Source organism: Uranotaenia lowii, chromosome 1 (genome assembly GCF_029784155.1).
Source record: "Uranotaenia lowii strain MFRU-FL chromosome 1, ASM2978415v1, whole genome shotgun sequence".
NCBI classification, from domain to species: domain Eukaryota; kingdom Metazoa; phylum Arthropoda; class Insecta; order Diptera; family Culicidae; genus Uranotaenia; species Uranotaenia lowii.
The window spans coordinates 128,397,082-128,404,994 of NC_073691.1; positions in this window are offsets into that span (position 1 = coordinate 128,397,082).

Consider the following 7,913-nt stretch of genomic DNA (forward strand, 5'->3'; position numbering starts at 1 on the left):
TTATTTTCAAGTTTTCAATCCCACTTCATCAATTTCCTGTTCTGTTTATTAAGTAGACGATATCAATCACGTTATTTAAGTTAGATTTATTATAAGTTTGAGCTCACACCAAAAATTTTTCAAAATTACACGAGCCAGAAACGCTTAAGGACCTAAACTTCTTTCGTACTAATCAATAAACAATCTAATTTTAATTTAAAAAAGAATAAACAATCTAATTTTACATCATTTAAAATCTAAAGCACACGCACTTCACGAAGAAGTAATTTCGAGCAAGCTATCTGCTTGTTATGATTTAAATTTAGGTTATCTAGCATCTAAATAAGATATTTGAGAATATAATATTACGTGTGCGAAACCGGTGCGTGTTTATCAGTATTTTGAATGTTGCAATGAAAAACATATTTGAATAATGGTTGACTGCTTCTTTTATTAGTGGTGAAATACAGATCGACAAAGATGAAAACAAAGAATGTTATGCGCACGATTTGGTTCCGGTAAGATTGAAGGATTGAAGGAATAGTTTTGCTCGATTTAGTAGCCAAAAACATGATTTCGATTTTTTTCCCAGCGGGTTGAATTTTATTCTTCAATGCAAAAGCCGTCCGGATGGTCCAGATCGGTGAGACAGCACAGATGCGAAAGGTTACCGTTATCCATAACCGTAAATAAAGACCAATATGAAGCTTCGTCCAAGCTAACGGCTTGAATGCTTATAATAATGGTAGGTAAGTGTTTGAATTCTCAAATTGGAAAACAATCTAAAACTTTATTTATTCTCCCCTAATTTCCATGTCTAATTCAGGATTCCTTCTCAAGCCTACTCTTCACGACAAGGCGTCAGTTTCTCCTGGCTGAGTGGAACGGAATTGTCAAAAACTCTGTAACGGAAAGATTTGTTTTGATTTGTTCCAGCTGCTTATTTTTCCCCGTATTTATTCGTCAGCTACCTACCTAATTTGCAACTGATATACCGGAAGACGGACTAATTTCGAACACAGGCAATTAATCAACGTTCACAAGGTATTTACATAAGTGATTACATTTCGCTAGTTAAAATATTGTGTATTTTTTAAGGAACCGGAAGAATGCTGGGCTAGTTCGATTCACTCATATAGGATTGCGCAGTTGTTCATTATTGACCCGCATTTGGAAACCTGTACGGGTAGCAATTAGTAGCCCGTGATGGTTGGTTGGTGGTTTTATTATCACAGAAAACATCAACACAAAACAGCAACTAATCCAAGGATATTTCGTAAGAGGCAGCATGTAAAAGGAGAAAATGTGTCAATCCGAATGCACCGTAAGTGTGTTTACAATCTGCAATTCAACGCTGGCCGCATGACTCCGGAAGATTATGCGATCACTTTTTGTAAACGATTTTATCCCGTTGATGAAACAATTTGCAGAATTCAGGTATAAGCTCAGTTTAATAATTTATGCATAGAAAAATGAATAAAGCTATTATGGCTGAATTTTTAATATTCAGTCATAATTGTGTTATTCATTTTTAAATGTTAAATCAATATTTTGGTGTAATTCAATCGCTTATGTAAGACCAATCGTTTGGCGGGATGCATTCCCTTAGTTGAAGTCAAACTTTAGGCGTATTCATTACCCATGTGGTGTAAACTATGAACATAGCCTCAGCGGTTTATGGTTTGCAAGCTATGCATTCTTCTGGTGTACATAACTTACATAGCCGTCGGTATGGAGTTCGTTCACAATGTTAGAGACAGAAAACGCCTAAATGTTGATATTAGAGATGTATAAATGAAATTCACCAAAAAGTTGGTTTCACACCATATAGGAGTCGCTTAGAGCCAAAGGGGTATAAGTGCAAAAATGATCAATTTTGAAACAATTAATGCTAAATAAATATTTATATTTATATCCTATTTTAATGCAAATTTCATTTTTTTCTAATTCGGTCAAAAAAGTATTCGGATGAATTTTTCTATTACAATTTTTCGACAAGTACATGAAAAATCGCGTGTTTTTTCGAATGGAGGTTTTATTGGTCTTATACTCTTTTGGCTCTGAGGACTTCAAATTGTATTTGGATTTTTTTTTGTTTTCATCGACGAGGAGGATACGTTTAAATAAAATTTTTCCGAACGAATTTCCTTAAATATATGGTGGCCGCTGCATTTGACAAGTTTGTACTGCAACCCGCTGTGAAGGAAAAGAGGTGAGTACTTGAATATAAATTTGGTACCATTTAAAAAAATCTTCTAATTTAAGTATCTTTCTGCTGTAGGCGTCCACCGTTCGACCAGTGGAACAACTTTGATATGTGTGGTTGTTGACATTCGTGTGCTTAACAGGATGCGAGATAAACTAGCCTATTTTATTTTGGTTTTTTCCTCGAAAAATACGACTGAGAGACGGTTCTGGACAAATGATCGGTGGCTGCCATTTACGCAAAGTTGGTACCTACTGGCATTGAAATTTGGTGTTCATTGACAAGACGCATTTAATTTTCTGATACTGCTCGGATGGAAAAAATCTCAAGATTATTGGAATATTAGAACGATTCTTTTGGTTGCGTTTACTGCACCCGGGCTAGAGGAACGACGTCAGCTGATCCGGTAGCACTTTGTCAACGTAGTTTGCCGCTGCGTGAAAGGGGTGTGTCTCAAGTTTTTTTGTTTAATTTTTTGTTATTCTAATCAAATATATGTCTCCTTGCAGGATCCAACGGGCAGCTGTTTGACGAAATATTAGAGCCAAAAACAAAATTTTACTGATTGGTTAATAAATTAACCAATCATAATGGTTAATAAATTAACCAATCATAATGGTTAATAAATTAACCAATCATTATCAAAGCAAGTTTAAAAGGTTTCCGTGACCTTAGTGACGGTAGCGTCATGTAGTTATGTAATGTAAAGATCTCAAGATAGATCATCTAGAAAATTGAAGAAGAGATTTATAGGATGAATGTGATTGTATAGGTTATGGTCAGGAAGATAAAATATTTAAAACGTAGAATCAACAATGTTTGTAAATTGAAACATATAAATCATATTCAATAGCACAAATGTAATTTTTTTATATAAAAATTAACACCATTCATGCATTTATATGAAAAAGAAATTTGTTAGATCAATAAATTTTGATGGATATAAATTAAGGTAAAGTTTAACGTGGTTTTTCAGTTTGTAAGAAGACTTGTTATCATACGGTTTTTAGATTTAAATTATTTTATTCGCCCTTAAGGTTTCTGCAATTCCATAATTTTTAACTAAAACGTTTTCTAGCTAGTATTTTTGCAAACTGAAAATTTTTTGAAAACTTATGTCACCGAAATTCTACCCTACGCAATTTTTTATCCGTCACGATCTAAATTTACGTCAAAAAAGCTGTTTCGATTTTGTGCGTTCAGTTTGACATAAATTTACATCATCGACGATTTAAGATTATGTTGAATATATCATACAATTAGTGTCTGAGAATTTATGGCTCCAAGCGTTTCTGTTTTTGCTACTGTAATTTTATGTCAAAAGTGATGCTTCAATTATGTGCATCCAATTTGACATAAATTTACACCAAAAAATTAATAGTGTGTATATAGGCTTCTTATTATATATTGATAGATGATATGAACTAACATCCTATTTTGCTTTTCCTTTTTTCTCTTGTCTTTTTGTATTTCTTTTCATGTTGCCTTCTGATGATGGCGAATTCGCGTCAAGTTTGGAAAACTCAAACAACCTTCAAGCCATCTCTTCACAACATTGTACCCCGAAGATGGATTTCGCATGATGTGGTTGTCATCCCAAGGATTTAATCAACACCTGAAAATGGACGAATTGCTTAACAAGAAGAAGCTTGCGCCAGACATCGCAATGTCTTGTAGCAGAAGAGGTAACAAAAAATAAATTAGAAGAAAAAAAACGGAAAAATAAAAAACAAATGAAATAAAAGTCTCTAGCTTTTTGTAAACAAACCGAAAAACCTAAATGAATGGCAACCATGCTAATCGGTCCAGAAACGGCTTAAAAAACCGTTCGGTTTCGGTCCGAAATCGATTCTTTTTTTTCGGGTGGACGCTTGGCAATCGGCCCGGAAACGGTTCGAAAAATCATTCGGTTTCTGTCGGAAATCGGGCCGTTTTTTCGGATGGACGCTATGGCAATCGGCCCAGAAACGGTTCGAAAAACCGTTCGGTTTCGGCCCGAAATCGGTCCTTTATTTCGGAGGGACGATGGCAATCGGCCCAGAAACGGTTCGAAAACCGTTCAGATTTGGTTGGAAAACGGTCCGCTTGTTTTGACATTTGATCTGCTCGAACTGGTTGAAAAAACTTATCGTCGCCCGAAAAAGTGTTTCATTTTCGCACGATTTTCTACTAAATTCGGCCCGATTTCTTATACGATTTCGGACCGATCGAGCAGATGTACGGACAAAAATCGGGCCGATTTCGGGCGATTTTTCCTGTCTGGGGAGGGAAAACCTACCCTGTCAGGAACGTTCGCTCAATCGGGCCGATTGCAAAACAGACATGGCGGCACTCGAATTCTAGCGGCTAGAATTCGATCGGTTTTCGGTTCGATTTCCATCCGTCTGCTCGATTGCTCGAAAACAGACGATATTTTTCGCAGCGCTGCGATGAACAAAACGAAACACGAGCAGTTTTCAATCGCAGCAACCCGGGTACTTGTTTTGCTTTTGTGGCGTGATTAGCAAGGAATATTTAAAGAAGGTAGTGCCAAGGCAGCCCTGCTCTAGTATTGGTACAGACTGAGACGTCACAATCACGAAAAATCTGTTAATTTACTAGGAAAATTTTCTTTTTCGATGATAATTCGAAGAATCTGCAGGAAATTTTCCACTTTGAATACATGCTATTGTAGAAGGATTCTTGCTCTTCAAGATGGGTACTAAAAAAGTTTCATTTTCAAATATTTTTTCTATAAAATAGATCATCGAAGTTCTAAAAAATGGTGGATTTTCACCACTGAAATGTGCAAAACTTTAAAATTAGTTTCAAGTCTTCCATGAAAATGTTCAAGTCAGTGCATTTTAAGCTCCTCATTACAATAACATTACAATAAAGTGATCAAAACACAATTTTTTTATACAAAAACAGAATCTTTTATTGGCATTTTAGTAAACTGAGTTAACAATCATGAATTAATGTTAATTGTTCTACATCAGAATTGTATATGGTAAACCGGTTGGATTAAAATCATGACAATCAGTTAAACACTCAATATCTACCAGCTAGACCTTTTTGAAGTTGATATTTTCTTCATTTTTGTACGTTTTAGCTTCAAGGCGACATTGCATTCATTAATAAATTAAGAAAAAACCATGATGCAATCTTCAAAGGACCAAAAAACTCCATTACATAATCAAAGAGAGGCCCTACAACAAAATAGAAATGGAATTGGAATTCGATTTCGTTTTAAAACGTGTTTTTCTTTGAAATTCCTACCATCCTCACTTAAATTTTCGATACAATCGTTTTTGTGACGTCACAAAAAAAATCCAATATGGCTCTCGACACTACCTTATTTAGATATTCCTTGCGTGATTAGTGTGAATTGTGTGTTTGTCCCCGTTCCTTTTTTGACATTTCCGCTGTTCCTGCTCAGAAATGCTTTGAGCGGTATAAACAGAAGAAGCCATATAATATTGAAAGCAAGGTATGTTTTTTTGATTGAATCCTAAATAATCAAGTTTTATTTACATCATTTTCTAGCAAACAGAAAACATCGACCCATGCAAACAAAGCTTCCAAGGAAATGTCCACACGGTACGGGCTCTGGTGGAATGTCATCCCGGATATCGTATCCGGATCCCGGACACGCTCAGAGGTGGTGGCTTCATTTGGATTACTTTTAATCAGTTTTCGGTGTGTTCTTTTCAAAGTGGAAAGCAAGGTGAGTACCGTTGTCACAATTATTTACTATTTGCTTATTAAACTGATATTTTTCAAGATTTAAATTTTAATTCTTTTGGATCCAATCTAGATCCAAATTTCTAAAATGTACACACCAACAATTTTCTAAAATTAAACGTGCCAGAAACGCTTCAGCACCTAATTATATTTTGATCTAATCCAGATTCAATCTAATTTTACATCACATTGAATCGAAACAACAAACAGATAAGGTCAAAAAAGTAAAAATGGAACATGGAACTCAAAATTATGCCTCGAACGATGTAAAATTGTATGCATAAAACACAATTTAGAGTTATAGATGTTAGTATGTAAAATTGACACAAGATGACATCTTGTTTTGCTCGCGCAAATGTTTACGTTTTTCGTATTTGTGTTTGCAAATCAAATATGTAAATTCGGTTCGCGATCGGGATCTTCCGCTGCAATTTTCAGTTTCCACGCGATTGAAATAAACGAATACCGCGGTGTCGATGCTACGATGTTACCCATTAGGATCCGGACTCTTTTTTTTTTTTTTTTTTATTAATTAATCTATCTGGTCTCTTGTTGCCATTGTTTGACCAAGCTTAGTGAGAACTTAAAAAAAAAACATTCAAACATTAAATATCAATCTTGGCCGACTCGATGAATTCTGCGATGCTTTTCATAATTTTCAAGTTCACGTTTTTCAGGATAGTCTGAAGATCGGGAATCATCCCTTCGGATATGATAGTTTGCCACATATTTCTGCGTTGACTAGGATCCGGACTCTTTTGATACCGTTCACCCCCAGGTGGTCAATAACCTTCCAAATGTTTTCCATAACGGCCTGGGTGGGTAGTATGATGGGAAAATTGTAGCAGAGATTGAAGAACTAACAATTTACAATGTTTCTCCAAAGCCTGCACCGATTGGTGTTGTTACTTGTTACCCTTTGCAATCAACCCCCGGAATTAAAAATGCGACGAAGAAACCAAATGTCGACTGATTGGAACCGACCGTTATTTGGAATAATCACGGACGTTTGTGTATCGTCTTCCACAATAAGGATCAGAAATTCAAGGTGAGTCGGGATTCAATTTAAAAAAACTGATGAGAAAATTCTAATTAAAATTTTTGTTTTTAGAAACACCTGATCCCGGCCTTCGTGATGGACTACTGCCAAATAAAGTCTGCTCTGGAGATGCTCGCGATCCAAGCACGCTTCGTAACCGGGTGTGACAAGCGCGTCCAATTATTCACATCCAAAAGCCTCGATGATAAAAGTCATCCGTTCCGGGTTTTGAAGAAAATGCGAGAAAAGCCCGGGGAAGTCGGTGGTAAGGGTTTCTAAGGTAAAGTTGAAATGTTTGTATTTTCTTTCGGCATACAAGAATAATATTTCGGAGACACTCACAGTTAGCTGAAAGTTGGTACCTTTAAACCAAAAAAGCACTAGATTTAGTAGTATTAGGTATATTTGAAAGAAAAGAAATTGATTGATAACAACCACAGAAATCGAGGCGCCAAGGACAGATGGGTGCAAGTGCCTCAATTGTCAATGCTGAGTGCCAAACTATTCTGCTTTTTACATTATTAGTGCAAATTTCGATTTGATAAACTAATTTTTGATTAAAAAAAACTGAAAATATTTAGGACGTAGAGAACATTTTTTTCTTAAAACTTACATTTGATTCCACTTGTAACTCTCTATCCATAAATAGCACTATTTCGTAACTGTAAGATTAGGATCGGGATTACAAACCTCTTAGATTCATCCCAAAAGTAGACACATTTTTAACGCCGTCAGTTTTATCTCAAATCAATAGCGCCTTTGTGTATACTAGGCAGGTATTGAGTAAACACTAAACAGGCTATACGAAGACGTATTCGTTTTAGATGGAGAACCAAAAAAAATTGATATATATATTTAATTGATTTATAAGAACAAAATATGCTATTGAAATATCATGATTTCACGAAACTACGGAAACTATTGTTTTAAATAATTCTGCAGCTCAAAGGAAACTTTTGAATTTCC